We start from the raw sequence: 20,000 nt of genomic DNA, 5'->3' as shown, positions 1-20,000 counted from the left end.
AGGGGACCACTAAGGTCTATATAAAAGAGACTTCAGATACAGTATTAGGGGAACACTAAGGTCTATATAAAAGAGACTTCAGATACAGTATTAGGGGACCACTAAGGTCTATATAAAAGAGACTTCAGATACAGTATTAGGGGAACAATAAGGTCTATATAAAAGAGACTTCAGATACAGTATTAGGGGACCACTAAAGTCTATATAAAAGAGACTTCAGATACAGTATTAGAGGACCACTAAGGTCTATATAAAGCATCCAAAGAGCACCATGTCATGGGACCTTTAACATCATTTAGGACCGTTGTTATCACCATATCTGTATCTAAAACATTGGAAAACCTAGAGCAGATAATAAATAAATAACTCTCGAAAGGTTTAAAGACTAGACTTGCTAAAGAAGTCTGACTACAATCATTAGATCTGTGAAAAAAACAGAATTACGGGAAGTCGTTTCTATGCAGATGATACACCATTATCTGCAAGTGTCAACTCATCTCGAATCTTTGGTCTGAACTAAACTGGGCTTTGAGGAACAGCGCCCTCTTCCTGTCGTGTGCCATAAAGCAATCCCAGACGATTTCCCACCAAGAATGTTGCCGCTTAAGTCCCGGGTCGCCTCTTTGTTTGCACTTTCTCTGTTGTTTACAGCACTTAGGTTGATTTGCTCGATTCAAATGTCTCATCCATTCCAACTTTTTTTATTCTACGAGCTCAGTAAAAAACACTCTGGACCACGGATGTATTAAACTCTTTTTAAACACTTTTTTACAATTCCCAAAAATAAAACAATGCACAGTTTAGCCCTGTTAGCCTGATATGCTAATTTTGGCTAGCACACTAAAAGATTCAATCATTATTGTGGTGTGCTAACAAACATTACCGAGCTACGATTTTACAGACAATGGCTGTGTCTCAAACCGCCTACTTGCACACTTTAAACACTTAGTTTTACGTATATAGTGTAGATAACGCAAAAAGTCAGCGCATTGAAAGTACCAGGATGACCCCGTAAAAATGAGTAGCGGTCAGCTCGGCTTGCCGCCTCTCAAAATTTGACGAAAATCTTTTAAACACAGACGTTTCGATGAACTATTTTTGTAAAATACGAGAGTGCGTATTCTGAAACGAGCTGCCATTATGTGTTTTGAAATTCGGGAGCAGCCAGACCCACGTGCCGTGTTCGTCCAATCAGCTGCCATGTGTTGCGTCCGTCACTTCCGGTAAATGACGGATGTATATGCGGAATGAGACACAGCCAATAACTTGCATGCTAATGACTTTGTTAGCATGCTAAATCAAACGTTACTCAGGGGCTAATGTGTGCTAAAAGACAACAACAGCAGCATGCTAAAAGATCCTGTGAATTGAAACAAAGGGAAACATTAGCATGCTATCAATGCAAACAAACTCAAAATAAACTAGGAAAAGTGCTGCACCAGGGGCCGGGAATTAACAACCGGTCACGCGCCAATGATTTGAGATGTTAATGGTTTAAAAAAAATCAAATCACAATCAAGTGATTGTAAAGTAAATGCTATTTTCTTTTAGCCTGGTTGACCCCAGACCCTTCTCAGTTTTAACTGAGAGTGGGTCTGGGGAAGCTTCATTCACAGCCAATTTCCAAAAGGGGCGTCACCAACGGATGCCGCTCAAATGCCTCTGGGCGCATTGGATAGTCCTTCAACCAATCAGAGCAACGATCTGGATGACGTAGCAGCGACAGCGGCATCAACGGGTTTGGTAGCCGTCATGTTGAATGTAAACAAAAAGCTGCTCGCTGTTGCTGCGCTATTGTCATTGTGTATGAGGTTGTGATTGGTGTAGAGCCCTCCTCAATGGTTGTGATTGGTGTAGAGCCCTCCTCAACGGTTGTGATTGGTGTAAAGCCCTCCTCAACGGTTGTGATTGGTGTAAAGCCCTCCTCAACGGTTGTGATTGGTGTAGAGCCCTCCTCAACGGTTGTGATTGGTGTAGAGCCCTCCTCAACAGTTGTGATTGGTGTAGAGCCCTCCTCAACGGTTGTGATTGGTGTAGAGCTCGCCTCAACGGTTGTGATTGGTGTAGAGCCCTCCTCAACGGTTGTGATTGGTGTAGAGCCCGCCTCAACGGTTGTGATTGGTGTAGAGCCCGCCTCAACGGTTGTGATTGGTGTAGAGCCCTCCTCAACGGTTGTGATTGGTGTAGAGCCCTCCTCAACGGTTGTGATTGGTGTAGAGCCCTCCTCAACGGTTGTGATTGGTGTAGAGCCCGCCTCAACGGTTGTGATTGGTGTAGAGCCCGCCTCAACGGTTGTGATTGGTGTAGAGCCCTCCTCAATCGCCTTAACGGTTCTGATTGGTGCCTCGATTTGGAAATGGGCTTGAATGGGCTCTTGGCCAGACTGACTTGCAGAGCAAATCTCAAATTTGCCAGAAGTTGGTCAGGGTTTTCCCAGGCTAACTTTCTTTCGGGTGCGGCAGTAAGTACCAGGTAGCGTCACATTAACTGTCCACGGTCGGACACGACGTCTCCGCTGTGGAAATCATTTTGCTCCCGAGTTCAATTTCAAAAAGGACTCAAAGCATTTATTACAGTTTCACTTGAACGTGCTGTCCAGCTTCTCTCACAGACGTCGGGACGTGCATGACTGTCCTCGGTGCTTTAAAAACAAACAAAGAAATCTGTAAAATGTTGACTTTAAATCAGAATTTTCAGAAAGCACATCAGTAACAGTTTTAGAGAAACACAGAGCAGTGTCCACGTGGAACTAAAGAGTGGTTATTATGACTTCTACGGAGCCAGTCAGTTAAAGTATTTATCCTGCTGGAGCGGTTCTTAAAAATCATATTTTAATCTGAGTGCTGGATAACCGAGAGAGTGGTCTGAGATTTGTACCTCTTTCACACCGAGGGTTGAACCAGGGTTGAACTTAAGGCTGTTTTATGCTTCTGCGTTGAATTGAAGGCGTTCCCTCTCTGAGCCCTCCGCAGTAGCTCGACGTGCACCTCGAAAAACGTTGAGGCGACGCAGACCGTAAGGACTGTGATTGGTCGACTGGTCCTGTGTGTTGATAGTGGGTGTTTCCGGCAGCCTACTGTGGAGAGTAGCGACATGCTAGTTCACTGACATCAGCTCTGCAAATAAACTCTGACATATTTTGGTTACAATGACGGGGTTGTCCGTTTGTTAAAGTGCCCATATTATGAAAAAAACACTTTTTCTGCTGATTTGGGGTGTTATTTTGAGTGAGATATGGTTTCTGAATGTGTCCTGCCTTCAGTCTCCGGGGTGAGCTGGTCAAAACCTGCACGGCTTTCTACGTCACTAGCCGAAACGAGGTGGCTAACTGTAACCGTTAGCTCGTAGCGTTAGCATGCTAACGCTAGCATGCTGCCTCGTTCTCAATAGCAAAGCACTGCTGCAACACTAACAAGTTCACCATAATCTCCAAAAGAACTACTTCCATGTGCTCCCTGGTTTAGAAGAAGTCTCCCAGCTAATCCTGCCATGTAACTGACTGAAGTTGGAGAAACAGCCTTTCTTTTACTGTCTATGGAGCTAGCTGACATGATCTACGATCTGAGCTACTGAGCATGTGCGAGTGCAATCAAAGATAGTACAGAAGAAGAAGAAAAGATGTCTCACTCTGTAGCTAAAACAGACCTGAACACAAGGTGAAAAGAGGAGCTACAGCAATGTGCAGTACAGCAAAAATATGGTGTTTTTAGAAAATTAAACCATGTAAAACTATTCTGGTACAACCTCAAAATACAATTATGAACCTGAAAATGAGAAGAATATGGGCGCTTTAAGTGTCTATATGTCAATTCATGTTTTGAAATTAGCACTTCGAATTAGTATTACGTCTCGTCTCTTCGGTGTGTTCTGAGGCACTTTTTGGACCAACTCGGGGAGACTGATCAGTCACACTGGCTTTTCTGTAGGTCGGCCGTCTGGTTGGTGTGTCTGGGACTATATATTCCCTGTACAAGCTTATACACCTGAATGTTTCAGATAACCCTGGTCCGACCCGGGTCAGATAACCCTGGTCCGACCCAGGTCGTTGGTGTGAAAGAGGAAACTTTTCCTGCCATTTTCCTGTTAACCAAAACTCTTGATGATGTGAGACTGAGCTCTGCTTTCAGTCCGAGATGTTAAACCCTCAGATTACTGCCTTACTGTTGATCAGATGCCAAAAAAAAAATCTCAGTGCAACACATCGGATTTTGCACTTTTTGAATGTGTCCTCTTACATTTCGTCTGAAAGCAGCTCCGAGCGAGCACACACTGAAGGATTTATGAAGGAATGTTTGATGATTATGACTGTGTGGAAGTTGAGGTTTACTGGACAAATTACAATGAATTCAATAAACAAGTGATTGTCTTATTTCTGGTGCATCCTTTAAAGCCACTGCACACTGTGTGATTAAGGCGGTCTGACCGCTTCATTTAGCTTTGTTGTTGGGTTTCTGAAATTGGATATTGAATTGAAAAAGACTTTCTCCGCATGTCACACTCCGATACGTTAAATAAAAGCATGGGTGCAACCTGTGTTGGACTGTACAACATGCGTTTTAAAGCATATTGTGTTGGGCGTTCAATGTCCAGTGAATTGAAGCGACACAATGTATTAAAACAAAAATGCTAAGCACAGCTACATACAACTGCATTGTGGTATTGATGTTTGTTTACGGTGCCGCATTTGTAACGCAGTTGCATTTTACAACGTAAAATGTTGGCCTGTCCTCAACTTAAAGGGTCACTACCGTTTATTTATTTTCACCTGGACCCTATTTCCCCATGTGTCTAAGTGACTGATTGGAACAACAATCTTTGACATTGGTCCAGTAAGCAGCGGAGAAACAAGCTACAATGTAAGTCAATAGGACAATTGTCCAGCTTCTATTTACCTTCACAAAAGTGCTCGTTTAGCCGCTGACAGACTCAGATTAACATTGTGAGTGTCTGACAACATTATGGAAAGGATTTATAAGGAGGTCGTCCTTTCTGTTAAAGAGTAAGATCCTTTTTTTTAAACATTAAAACTTCTGCGAAATTGCATTCGCTAAACCCACCAGACTCCATGTAAATAAACAGTTATTTTAGCATCGTAGAATACACTTCATTCAAAGTCAACAGAAACTAAATAAAACTATGAAAAGCCGTTTTGGGTCGTCTTTCCACTTTTCCAACCATCACAACTCTAGTTTGGGTTGAAATAAACACATAGTTTACAGATTTACAAGTGAGAATATGTTTGCTCTATACACGCTAAAAGTATTGTTTTTTTAAATGGAGTCTGTTGGGTTTTGCACTATCGACCTCAGAGCTGTTTCTGGTTAAACAGGTTTCAAAGAGGTTTTAAAAAGATCTATCTATGTAGGGATCCTTTCCATAATGTTGTCAGACACTTAGAATAATAATCTGAGTCTGTCAGCGGCAACAACAGAACTTTTAGTGTACGCTAACTGATGCTGAACGTTTGTCCTCTAGGGTTACATTACAGCTCGGTTCACGGCTGCCAGTTACAGCGTTCACGCTTAATACTGGACCAATGTCAAAGATTGTTGTTCCCATCAGTCACTTAGACACTAAAACACAAGAACATAGGGTACAGGTTGAAAACAAGTTGTTGGACGTGTCTCACGGTGTGATTTAAAAACACAATTTTGGATTAACAGCCAAAGATTTCACCCGTCTTCTCTCCCGATTGTCACCTTTTTATCGGAGACCGCCCAGAATCACACACAGTGCGTGGAGGCTTTTTCAACGTATAACACAAACTCAAAAAGCTGTTTTCTACAAAGTAAAACAACTTGCATTTCACTTTTGAGATATCGTTTTGGTTTTTAACTTCACATTTGCTGTGTATTTGCTGCTTCACTGCACTGTTTATATTTTTTATTGCCAGTCTGGGCCAGTTTGACGTGAAAGCTTTATTTCACTTTAGATGCACTGATAAAAACTACTTAAAATGGCAATACCATTTTCAGCTGACTGTAATTTAAAAAGATCCAATGTGACGTAAAGAAGAACCTGAAGCAGTTGTTGAGAATCACTGGACAACTAATTACTTGAGATTAGGGATGCACTGAATCCAAAGTTTAGGGGTTCAGGCTGAATCCTGAATCCCCTGGTTGAGATTGTGCTGCCTCCTCCTCCCATCCTCAGTCCATGAACACAGTAAACACATGAATGAAGTAAACAGTGACTGTCCTTCCTTTGCCGTACCTGAAGTTGCTGTCTGGAGATTCCTTCATGCACAACTCGTATTCTTTCAGATGTTTCATACCCATAGACAGTATATAAGAATGGACCACCAGATCCCGTGTGTCTGGATGGAGACCAGTGAAGGATAGTAGAAGCACTTTTCCGGTGCTGGCTGAGTGTTACTGAGCAGCCTCCAACTGAGCTTGAAGACGTAGATGTGACGTGAGCAACGTGTCTGAAAGTGTGAAGTCTTCTGGTAGCTGTGCCGAGAGAAATCTCAATCATTCCCAATCTCACAGAGACGGAGAGTGTAGGTATATGTAAGGAGATAACATAGACACAGGCTAATTACTGATCACTAACATGCTAGTTAACATTAATAATTAAACTTAAACAGCTTATGTAAGTCCAAACTGCCTGTGAGCTTCTCCTGTACTATACGGTAATTTCTCTACAGTGAGACACAATCGTTAGCCTATTTTTATACAAATGTCTGCTATGGAGCCATAACGTGAGATACAAGGTAATGGAGCAGTTTATACATTGTCGTGTTTCTTTAGAAATAAAAAATGGACAAATAGTCTTTAAACGCTTCAGATGTAAAGTTATTTGCTGTCAAAGTGACGTCAAAATGAATGGGAGTAAATGGGATGCTAACGGGAGGTGATGGCTTTGTAGCATCAAAATGGCGCCATAGGAGGTTCAAGTTCTGAAGCGAATCTTACCCAACATGGCTGTTGTAACAGCGGCCATGTTGTGTATAGTTTAGGGTCCTCGCCACCACCAGACCAATCAGCATTGATCAGATTGAACATGTAGCTGGACTTGAATGGCCTTCTTTTGACTGAAAGTTCTGCCAAACAACAACTTGTTCTGCTCACCAGATCCATTTCGACTTTCTCCCAGCCTACTGCATTGAACGCTCCACCTACGTAAACACCTTCCCGTAATCAACGGCGCCGTCACTACGGCGATCAGCGTAGTGCGCCGAGTGCAAGCGTAGGGTTCGGTTCCCTAGGAAAACAATTCTAAGGTTCGGCAGAAACCAGAACCTCGTCAAAAAGCCCAATATTCAGCCAAATCCTGGATTCAGTGCATCCCTAGTTTGAGATCTTTGAGATTTTAGTCAGCGTTTGCTTTGATTAGTTTCAATATTTTTTTGTACTTCTATTTGTTGGAACTTTTGATATGCCGAGTTTTTCAGTCCGTATCTGCCATCAGCTTCCAAGTTTTGGTATCAAATTCGGATATTTAATTTTTTTATGGGTGCATCCTTTAATTGTTTTACCCTAAAGCTGGGTTTTTATATTGCTTCCTGGACGTTTTGGTGTGGAACCAGAATGAATCCGTACATCGGTCAGAGTTTGGCCCTTTTTGGTGTTTTTCCATCACACGCTAACCTGCTCGACCAGCCTCCTATAGGACAGCAAGTTAATGGTTGACGTGATGACAACACCAGGGTTAAAACATGCCATTTTTTGACACACAAACTTTCAAACAGATTCATTCTGGCTCCAGGCCGGACAGAACCAGGCTGTTTACATAATTATTATTATTCATTTTGGCATGTATGTATTTTCTGATGCTTAATGATCTGTTCTCACTGTTGCACGGTGACCTAATGTCCCCTGGGAGATGCGGTAAATGGTCTGTAGTTCGTTGGTTAATAAGTACTGATCCAGGACCGTTACTGGGGATGGGTATCGTAAAGAATGGCAGGAAAAACCAGTGGCGCAACCAACACGTTCTCAAGTCAGTCGCGTATAATACAGGCGCTCTGGGAGGTGCCTGCGCCGTTTGTTACTGAAGCCAAGTCATATTTTAACGCGCTTGGTCGGGACTCTTGGCGTCACTTTTTGATGCTCTGGGTCGGGATGTAAGTAGGATCGGACATTGAAGAACAATCCCTACTTGGAAACGCTTCAAAAATTAGGATTCCAGTAGCAACGTGGCACCATGACATTTGCTAAAGCCAAGTGGCGTGTTATCTGTACGAATTTTGAGCTTTCCGCGTGTATGTCTACGCTGTATACAGCGGATGTAAACATACACACCATGTGGCGTCTTATCGTGAAAACGTCGCACGCATGTAAAAAAAAAAGGTTGGGTTTAGGAAAAGAACATTGGGAAAGGCTTCAGAGGGTTAGGGTTAAAAAAATGACGGTGACCAACGTCACATGCTTATGAAAACAATAAACGGTTGGGTTTAGGAAAGAAACATTGGGGGAAGGCTTAAAACATTTTTTACAAAAAAACATTCACAAACGCCACACGTGGGACACGATCCCGGCTCTCCTGGGTGACAGTCCTGTGTTTTACCGATCCACCACCCCAACCATCCAACCAACCTCTGTGGACTTCTGTCCTGTCAAAATTCACACATAATGTAGGTCAATGGTGGCCGAACGCCGTTGATAAACACGCTAAAAAGCTATTATGCGTCTTGATAACATGCAAAAAGCGGCATACGAATTGCCGTGTCATACATACGCCTCTTTATGAGATCAGTCTGCCAGTAGAATCTTTTCTTTATTGGAATCGGCTTCCCGATTTAACGTGCGCAAGTTTTGGGTTTTCCCGGAGCGGCCAGGCGCTTGTTGAGTTGCAGCCATGGAGCCCAGTAATCAGCGCTCTAGTGTGGCTTTATTTGACATTGGAAAAAGCCCAATAAAACTGCAACTCACCATTGAATCTAAATAAAACGTTCCCCTTTTTTTGTGAAAATACGCATGTGACCCATTTCAACTCCACCCCTCAAAGAATCAGAATCAAGAATCAATAATAACCGGAATCTAAATGAAGAATCGGAATTATTAAAGAATGGCAAGAAACCACGCGTAAGTCGTAAGGGCGGGATCAAAGGTTGTCTTTCAAATTCTCTCTGCACGTAATAGTATAGCGCTACAACCAATCAGAGCGACTCCTAACCACAACCTTTCCTCGTTGTCCTAACCACAACCTTTCCCCTTTCTCATTTACCTAACCACAACCTTTCTCGTTTACCTAACCACAACCCTTCCCTTTTCTCGTATACCTAACCACAACCTTTCTTGTTTACCTAACCACAACCTTTCCCTGTTCTCGTTTACCTAACCACAACCTTTACTCGTTCTCGTTTACCTAACCACAACCTTTACTCGTTCTCGTTTACCTAACCACAACCTTTCCCCTTTCTCGTTTACCTAACCACAACCTTTCCCTGTTCTCGTTTACCTAACCACAACCTTTCCCCTTTCTCGTTTACCTAACCACAACCTTTACTCGTTCTCGTTTACCTAACCACAACCTTTCCCCTTTCTCGTTTACCGAACCACAACCTTTCCTCGTTCTCGTTTACCTAACCACAACTTTTCCCCTTTCTCGTTTACCTAACCACAACCTTTCCCCTTTCTCGTTTACCTAACCACAACCTTTCCCCTTTCTCGTTTTCCTAACCACAACCCTTCCCTGTTCTCGTATACCTAACCACAACCTTTCTCGTTTACCTAACCACAACCTTTCCCCTTTCTCGTTTACCTAACCACAACCTTTCCCCTTTCTCGTTTACCTAACCACAACCTTTCCTCGTTCTCGTTTACCTAACCACAACTTTTCCCCTTTCTCGTTTACCTAACCACAACCTTTCCCCTTTCTCGTGTACCTAACCACAATCCTTCCCTGTTCTCATTTACCTAATCACAACCTTTCCCCTTTCTCGTATACCTAACCACAACCTTTCCCCTTTCTCGTATACCTAACCACAACATTTCTCGTTTACCTAACCACAACCTTTCCCCTTTCTCGTTTACCTAACCACAACCTTTCCCCTTTCTCGTTTACCTAACCACAACCTTTCCCCTTTCTCGTTTTCCTAACCACAACCCTTCCCTGTTCTCGTTTACCTAATCACAACCTTTCCCCTTTCTCGTTTTCCTAACCACAACCTTTCCCCTTTCTCGTTTTCCTAACCACAACCTTTCCCCTTTCTCGTTTTCCTAACCACAACCTTTTCCCGTCCTCGTTTACCTAAGCCATCCATGAAATAAACGAGAAATTCGTGCCCCGTACACGAAATAAACAAGAAAATCGTGACCTGTACACAAAATAAATGAGGAAATCGTGACCTGTACACAAAATAAATGAGGAAATCGTGACCTGTACACAAAATAAATGAGGAAATCGTGACCTGTACACAAAATAAATGAGGAAATCGTGACCTGTACACAAAATAAATGAGGAAATCGTGACCTGTACACAAAATAAATGAGGAAATCGTGACCTGTACACAAAATAAATGAGGAAATCGTGACCTGTACACAAAATAAATGAGGAAATCGTGATCTGTACACAAAATAAATGAGGAAATCGTGACCTGTACACAAAATAAATGAGGAAATCGTGACCTGTACACAAAATAAACGAGAAAATCGCGACCTGCACACGTAATAAACAACAAAATCGTGACCCGTACACCAAATAAACAACAAAATCATGACCTGTACACAAATCAATAAATCAAAATAACGTGACCATTTCACAAACTGGCGTGAGACTGATTGGGTTTTGAGGACTTGTGGCGGTTCTGGATCAGTGCTGCTAACGAGCTAAAACATGAAGAAGAGAGCCCAGTGGACTGAGACGCCTTTATAGTTGACATGGTTTTAGGTTTCTCTCCAAAGTGCCTTAATGTTCTGTTGTCCGTCGTATAGATGGGATTAACCTGCTGTCTGCGAGCTAATAGACCGAGAACAAACCGAAGCTAATGGAACCACATTTAAAATGTCGGGGGGTGTGTTAACGTTGGTTTGGGGTGAGGTGGATTTAGTTCTGTTTTAGAAGGAAATACTACTGAATGGCCATAGTGTTGTTGTTGTTATTATTATTATTATTATTATTATTATTATTATTATTATTATTATTATTATTAAGTCACATCACAAAGAGCTCACATGACTTGGGTTGTTTTTCTACATTTTCTAAAAGTGTGTTTAAACTACAAGTTGTGATTTGTTGCATGTTGTAAATTAAAGACTCATTGCACCATTTCTGTCTCATCTCATCATTTGTGTGCGCTAAAAGCAACCGATGGCGAGTAAGTAATTGCATTAACCAACATACACGTAACACACATGTCCAAATACACACAAAATGAGGGAACATTTTCCCTCTATCTCTCTCTCTCTCATTCTCTCTCTCTGTCTCTCTCTCAAAAATAAATAGGCCTAAAAATAAAAACAATAAAGCTTTCACAAATCTAAAAGTGTGTTTTAGACATAATTAATAATTTACCTTAATAACACGCTTACAGTTCAGTCAGATGGAGGATCAGTCACTCAGCGATGGAAGTTAGGTTTCCCTGCTGAATCAGAAGCTAACTTCAGCTACTTTTGGTTCTTCTGGGTCAAAATTTCGCATTTTAGGCCTTTATTATATAGGACAGCTGAAGATGTGAAAGAGGGGGGGGGAATGACATGCAGCACTTTTATCCAAGTTTTTTTTGTCACTTTTTCCACTTTATCCACTAGGGGCCACTCACACACTAGAAATTCGTTTTTAAAAGGCTTTAAAGCAGGGATCTTCAACAGGGGGTCCTCAGAGTCAATGCAGGGGGGGCCTCAAAATTATTGTTAATTTAAGTTTTTTCAAAAATGAACATCAGTAAACACAAATCCAACATATTATTAGCAAATATAAATCCCCACTGCTTACTGGCTTATAGGTAAGGTGGTCACTAAGGCCATCCACAGATACAGTTCATCCTAAGGGTTCACTGTGCCACATGTACTTTATGTTTAACATTAAACATGATTTATAAAACCATGCCAACAATTATTAGCCAATTTCAAAACTTAGTATGCAAAAAAAGCTATGTATAGAATGGCCACATGTTATTGTAGGCCAAGTTTAATATGCAACTTCATTTTATACATAATATATAGTAGGGGGTCCCTTCCCTGTCTCTCTTTCAGTTAAGGGGTCCTCAGCTTAAAAAACATTGAAGACCCTTGCTTTAAAGACTTAAAGTGTATACATCCGTACCAACAATGTATTGATGTAACAAGTCCACCAACATGCTTAGGCCTACTTCCTACATCATTTGGTAAAAGGAGATGTAGGTAAGAGTACAAGTAAGTGGCTTAATGATAATAAAGTAAATGGTGTAATTCTTAGCTTTCATCTGGGAGTAGCCTATATTGGTGTGTGCAACGGACTGTTCAGCAAATGCACAACCTGTGTGTAGGCTAAGCTTTGATTCTGCAGGTCTTGGTTTGGATGCAGCAGCACAGAAGACTGGAGGCAGAACAGCAAGTGTGTTCCTACATGATGCACCTTGAAACCTGGTCTGGTAGAACTTCTCCACGAAGAGTATATCTGATTAGGTTTTCAGCCATTAAATAAAGGCCACTGATATTGTCCTAACTCGCTCTTGGTAAAATAAGTGCGCCAACCTCCAACCATCTAATTAAAATCTTTCATCTAGCAAAATGAATGAGCTACTTTTGATTGATATCGCTGCATTGTAGCTACATATTAAGTAACGTTAAGTAATAACGTCTGTGTTTCACCCTACTTTTATTAACATAATAGAACCAGCCATATTTTAAAATGTTACTAAAAGAAATGCTAGTCTGTGCTTATTCCTATCTCTCTCCTAATCAAGGGTGGAGTTGTGAACAGCTACAGGTTCAAAACTTGCCACCTAAAATGTCAAGGACTCTGGTGCATCTCATAAAATTATAATTAGTGGAAAGTTTATATATTTTTTCAAAAAGTGAAACTTTAATATATTCTGAATTTATTACACATGAAAGGAAATATTTCAGGCCTTGGAAATGAAAAAACTATCTCAAAATATTAGAATATTATAACACAGAATGTATAATACAGAAATGTGGACGTGAGAAGAATCAATCATCAAGATTTAAAAAAAAAGAAGACTGAAATGATAAACTTTATGTGATGAATCTAGAATATATGAAAGTTTTTCACTTTTTGAATAAAGTTACAGAAATAACGACGCTATAATTTTATGAAATGCACCTGTATCGCTACATGGCTTCATTTAAAACAAAAATATATATATATATATATATGTCTCTTTAGAGTTTGTAAAACACTTTGAGCTGCATTTAATGTGTGAAAGGTGCTTTACAAACAAAATATTATTATATTGATCTGTAGTTTCATCTTCTTTATGAATGAGTGAACATGACGGCATTTAAAACAGACCCAGAGTTAAACTGTCACATGTGTTTTATTCAACAGGAGACACAAGTTACTCTGATTCATCAGGTAGTAACAGATTACTCTGATTCATCAGGTAGTAACAGATTACTCTTATTCATCAGGTAGTAACGGACTACTCTTATTCATCAGGTAGTAATAGATTACTCTGATTAATCAGGTAGTAACAGATTAAAGACAGATCTCCCCTTGATAATGAACAGGTTCATAATTAGCACATGCAATTTTAATTTTACATTGTTTGAGTCTACCGTCGTATTGATTAGTAGTGCGGTTCAATACACACTTAACAACATCAAAGTAGTTGTTGCTTATAAAATAGCTTTCATCAAGAGTTCCTTCTCCAGAACACACACGTCTGACCACACTGATAGGCGCTTTGATGAAGGAATTACTATTCCTAGAGTAAAGGAGTCTTCCCATCCTTTCGTCACATTTTTCAGGAGTCATGTTCCGTTCAATATGGTTTCTTTCAAACGGTGTACGAGCACCGTCCACAGAGATCACAGCAGCAGAGAGCAGCAGAACACCAGCAAAGATAGAGATCTTCATGTTGATCTGGAGAACACAGAGTTATAAAAGCTGTTAGAGACTTTACTCTGACATATCTAACATCTCTTTATATTATCATATACAACCTGTTAGAGACTTTACTCTGACATATCTAACATCTCTTTATATTATCATATACAACCTGTTAGAGACTTTACTCTGACATATCTAACATCTCTTTATATTATCATATACAACCTGTTAGAGACTTTACTCTGACATATCTAACATCTCTTTATATTATCATATACAACCTGTTAGAGACTTTACTCTGACATATCTAACATCTCTTTATATTATCATATACAACCTGTTAGAGACTTTACTCTGACATATCTAACATCTCTTTATATTATCATATACAACCTGTTAGAGACTTTACTCTGACATATCTAACATCTCTTTATATTATCATATACAACCTGTTAGAGACTTTACTCTGACATATCTAACATCTCTTTATATTATCATATACAACCTGTTAGAGACTTTACTCTGACATATCTAACATCTCTTTATATTATCATATACAAACTGTTAGAGACTTTACTCTGACATATCTAACATCTCTTTATATTATCATATACAACCTGTTAGAGACTTTACTCTGACATATCTAACATCTCTTTATATTATCATATACAACCTGTTAGAGACTTTACTCTGACATCTCTAACATCTCTTTATATTATCATATACAACCTGTTAGAGACTTTACTCTGACATATCTAACATCTCTTTATATTATCATATACAACCTGTTAGAGACTTTACTCTGACATATCTAACATCTCTTTATATTATCATATACAACCTGTTAGAGACTTTACTCTGACATATCTAACATCTCTTTATACTATCATATACAACCTGTTAGAGACTTTACTCTGACATATCTAACATCTCTTTATACTATCATATACAACCTGCTAGAGACTTTACTCTGACATCTCTTTATATTATCATATACAACCTGTTAGAGACTTTACTCTGACATCTCTTTATATTATCATATACAACCTGTTAGATACTTTACTCTGACATATCTAACATCTCTTTATATTATCATATACAACCTGTTAGATACTTTACTCTGACATATCTAACATCTCTTTATATTATCATATACAACCTGTTAGAGACTTTACTCTGACATATCTATCATCTCTTTATACTATCATATACAACCTGTTAGAGACTTTACTCTGACATATCTAACATCTCTTTATATTATCATATACAACCTGTTAGAGACTTTACTCTGACATATCTAACATCTCTTTATATTATCATATACAACCTGTTAGATACTTTACTCTGACATATCTAACATCTCTTTATATTATCATATACAACCTGTTAGAGACTTTACTCTGACATATCTAACATCTCTTTATACTATTATATACAACCTGTTAGATACTTTACTCTGACATATCAAACATCTCTTTATATTATCATATACAACCTGTTAGAGACTTTACTCTGACATATCTAACATCTCTTTATATTATCATATACAACCTGTTAGATACTTTACTCTGACATATCTAACATCTCTTTATATTATCATATACAACCTGTTAGATACTTTACTCTGACATATCTAACATCTCTTTATATTATCATATACAACCTGTTAGAGACTTTACTCTGACATATCTATCATCTCTTTATACTATCATATACAACCTGTTAGAGACTTTACTCTGACATATCTAACATCTCTTTATATTATCATATACAACCTGTTAGAGACTTTACTCTGACATATCTAACATCTCTTTATATTATCATATACAACCTGTTAGAGACTTTACTCTGACATATCTAACATCTCTTTATATTATCATATACAACCTGTTAGAGACTTTACTCTGACATATCTAACATCTCTTTATATTATCATATACAACCTGTTAGAGACTTTACTCTGACATATCTAACATCTCTTTATATTATCATATACAACCTGTTAGAGACTTTACTCTGACATATCTAACATCTCTTTATATTATCATATACAACCTGTTAGAGACTTTACTCTGACCTATCTAACATCTCTTTATACTATCATATACAAGCTGCTAGAGACTTTACTCTGACATCTCTTTATATTATCATATACAACCTGTTAGAGACTTTACTCTGACATCTCTTTATATTATCATATACAACCTGTTAGATACTTTACTCTGACATATCTATCATCTCTTTATACTATCATATACAACCTGTTAGATACTTTACTCTGACATATCTAACATCTCTTTATATTATCATATACAACCTGTTAGAGACTTTTACTCTGACATATCTAACATCTCTTTATATTATCATATACAACCTGTTAGAGACTTTACTCTGACATATCTAACATCTCTTTATATTATCATATACAACCTGTTAGAGACTTTACTCTGACATATCTAACATCTCTTTATATTATCATATACAACCTGTTAGAGACTTTACTCTGACATATCTAACATCTCTTTATATTATCATATACAACCTGTTAGAGACTTTACTCTGACCTATCTAACATCTCTTTATACTATCATATACAAGCTGCTAGAGACTTTACTCTGACATCTCTTTATATTATCATATACAACCTGTTAGAGACTTTACTCTGACATCTCTTTATATTATCATATACAACCTGTTAGATACTTTACTCTGACATATCTATCATCTCTTTATACTATCATATACAACCTGTTAGATACTTTACTCTGACATATCTAACATCTCTTTATATTATCATATACAACCTGTTAGAGACTTTACTCTGACATATCTAACATCTCTTTATATTATCATATACAACCTGTTAGAGACTTTACTCTGACATATCTAACATCTCTTTATATTATCATATACAACCTGTTAGAGACTTTACTCTGACATATCTAACATCTCTTTATATTATCATATACAACCTGTTAGAGACTTTACTCTGACATATCTAACATCTCTTTATATTATCATATACAACCTGTTAGAGACTTTACTCTGACCTATCTAAAATCTCTTTATACTATCATATACAAGCTGCTAGAGACTTTACTCTGACATCTCTTTATATTATCATATACAACCTGTTAGAGACTTTACTCTGACATCTCTTTATATTATCATATACAACCTGTTAGAGACTTTACTCTGACATATCTATCATCTCTTTATACTATCATATACAACCTGTTAGAGACTTTACTCTGACATATCTAACATCTCTTTATATTATCATATACAACCTGTTAGATACTTTACTCTGACATATCTAACATCTCTTTATATTATCATATACAACCTGTTAGATACTTTACTCTGACATATCTAACATCTCTTTATATTATCATATACAACCTGTTAGAGACTTTACTCTGACATATCTAACATCTCTTTATACTATCATATACAACCTGTTAGAGACTTTACTCTGACATATCTAACATCTCTTTATATTATCATATACAACCTGTTAGATACTTTACTCTGACATATCTAACATCTCTTTATATTATCATATACAACCTGTTAGAGACTTTACTCTGACATATCTAACATCTCTTTATATTATCATATACAACCTGTTAGAGACTTTACTCTGACATATCTAACATCTCTTTATATTATCATATACAACCTGTTAGAGACTTTACTCTGACATATCTAACATCTCTTTATATTATCATATACAACCTGTTAGATACTTTACTCTGACATATCTAACATCTCTTTATATTATCATATACAACCTGTTAGATACTTTACTCTGACATATCTAACATCTCTTTATATTATCATATACAACCTGTTAGATACTTTACTCTGACATATCTAACATCTCTTTATATTATCATATACAACCTGTTAGAGACTTTACTCTGACATATCTAACATCTCTTTATATTATCATATACAACCTGTTAGAGACTTTACTCTGCCATATCTAACATCTCTTTATACTATCATATACAACCTGTGAGATTGTGTGTGTGTGTGTCTGTGTGTGAGATTGTGTGTGTCTGTGTGTGTGTTTGTGTGTGAGTTTGTTTGTGTGTGTGTGTCTGTGTGTGAGATTGTGTGTGTGTGTCTGTGTGTGAGATTGTGTGTTTGTCTGTGTGTGTGTTTGTGTGTGAGTTTGTTTGTGTGTGTGTGTCTTTTCATTAAAAGCAGCAAGAACAGCGAAAAACAAAGTTACAAAAACGCTTTGAAAAATTAACACAAAACATAAAATAAATGCCATAAAAGTAATAAAAATCCCAAAACAACAAAAACTAAAGAAATTAGGGTCAACAAGTGCAACAAAAAAGTCCTGAAGGAAAGAGTGTCTGAAGGGTCAGAAAAGAAGTCTCAAAAAAGCTCAGCGAAAAGCATCAAAAAAACTTATAAAAATGCTTTTAAACTTCTTTCTGAATGTCCAATGTGCATAATTATCAGATTTGGCTTTTCACTTAAGACTACAGAAATCTATGAACTTCTTATGTAACATTTGTTCATTACATTTGTTTGATAAATATCTTATTTCTTTGGAGTTCTGCAGAGCTCATAAACTCCCAAAATGATTATATTGATTACCAATATAGTGTGCACACAATACAATACCTGCACACAGGATAAAATACATTTCATATACAGGTTCAGCAGATTTCTTACAGAATCATAGAAGTTTAAATGTGTAAAAGACACACAAGAATAATAATATAAAGTATATTTACCTGAATGATAGGAGAGAGATGAGTTCTAGAGTCAGCAACAGGAGGGATACCTAAAATATCACATGATAAGAAACACACTACGCTACATCACATTTAACTACGTTACATCACATTTAACTACGTTACATAACAGTTAACAATTTTTAATAAAAAGGTCAAAAAAGAGGGTAAAAATAGCCCCGAAAAAAGTCAAAAAACTGCTGAAAAAAGGGTAAAAGTAAGAATTCACAAAAGAAAGCTTTGTGCTCATAGCTGAACCAAAATCAGAAGCTTAAATGTGTCAAAGACAGAATAGTATTATAATACTATAATACCTGAATGACAGGAGTTCTAGAGTCAGCAGCAGGAGGGATACCTAAAATATCACACGATAACAAACACACTGTTACATAACATTAAACTACTCTACATCACATTAAACAATGTTACATCACATTAAACTATGTTACATCACATTAAACTATGTTACATCACATTAAACTTCAAGGTCATTTAGAAAACAATCGAAAAAAGGACCAGAAATGTCCAAAAAAGGGACCAAAAATGTCGGAAAATGAATAATATTGTATTTGTGTTTGTTTGTAACCCTAACTACAAGAATTAGTCAAAAAATCAAAATAACAACAACAAAAAAGTTGCAAAATTTGCCCAAAATGTAAAAAAAAGTGACTAATTTTTTTTGCGTGGAAAAATCATCGAAAACAATTGTCCAAAAACCAACAACAAAAGTTGGCAAAATAATAAAAAAATGCAACCAAAAAGTTAAATAAGTGACAAAATGTTGGAAAAAAAACCAACAATCGTCAAAAAAACATCAGAAAAACATTGAAGGTGAGAGAATAGTTAAAAGTTGAAGAAGAGTATGTCTTACCGAAGAGCTGGTGGAGAAAGTTTCAGGAATGAAGGCCCAAAAATGTTGAAATCTAAAATCTAAAAGTCTGAAGATGAAAAAAAAGAGGAGCAGAACTCTGACACGATGCAAATCTGAAGAATGTTCAGACAGAGAAATGAAATCCTCTCTCAGTCTTATATCCTCCGACAGAGAGGGGTTGTCTCTGAAACAAACAGCTGAATGTCATCTCCATATACGGTAAACATTCAGCTACAGGATCACACATCACACCCACTGATGCTAATTTAAATACACATGTTACAGATGGTCAAAGATGACCGCGGAAAACCAAAAAGAGGAAGTTAAGATGTTGTTTTCACACTTTTCTTCCGATGCAGCTTACTGTAAACGATGACCTACACAAACAGAGAAAGATTAACTTTGAAAACTACTTTTTTTAAATTAAAAAA

General features: G+C 37.7%; 1 long non-coding RNA gene across 1 annotated transcript; it reads right to left on the bottom strand.

Moving 5' to 3' along the window:
* Positions 1–18,698: 18,698 nt before the first annotated feature.
* On the bottom strand, positions 18,699–19,959 carry LOC114557725 (uncharacterized). The gene is made up of 3 exons (XR_003692831.1): positions 19,570–19,959; positions 19,013–19,053; positions 18,699–18,748 (listed from the first exon to the last, which is right to left on the bottom strand). It is a non-coding gene; the product is annotated as an uncharacterized LOC114557725 (long non-coding RNA).
* Positions 19,960–20,000: the final 41 nt, after the last annotated feature.

Source organism: Perca flavescens, chromosome 6 (assembly GCF_004354835.1).
Source record: "Perca flavescens isolate YP-PL-M2 chromosome 6, PFLA_1.0, whole genome shotgun sequence".
Classification (NCBI taxonomy): domain Eukaryota; kingdom Metazoa; phylum Chordata; class Actinopteri; order Perciformes; family Percidae; genus Perca; species Perca flavescens.
Note: the sequence above shows the minus strand (reverse complement) of the source record. Positions and strands in the feature narration are given on the sequence as shown.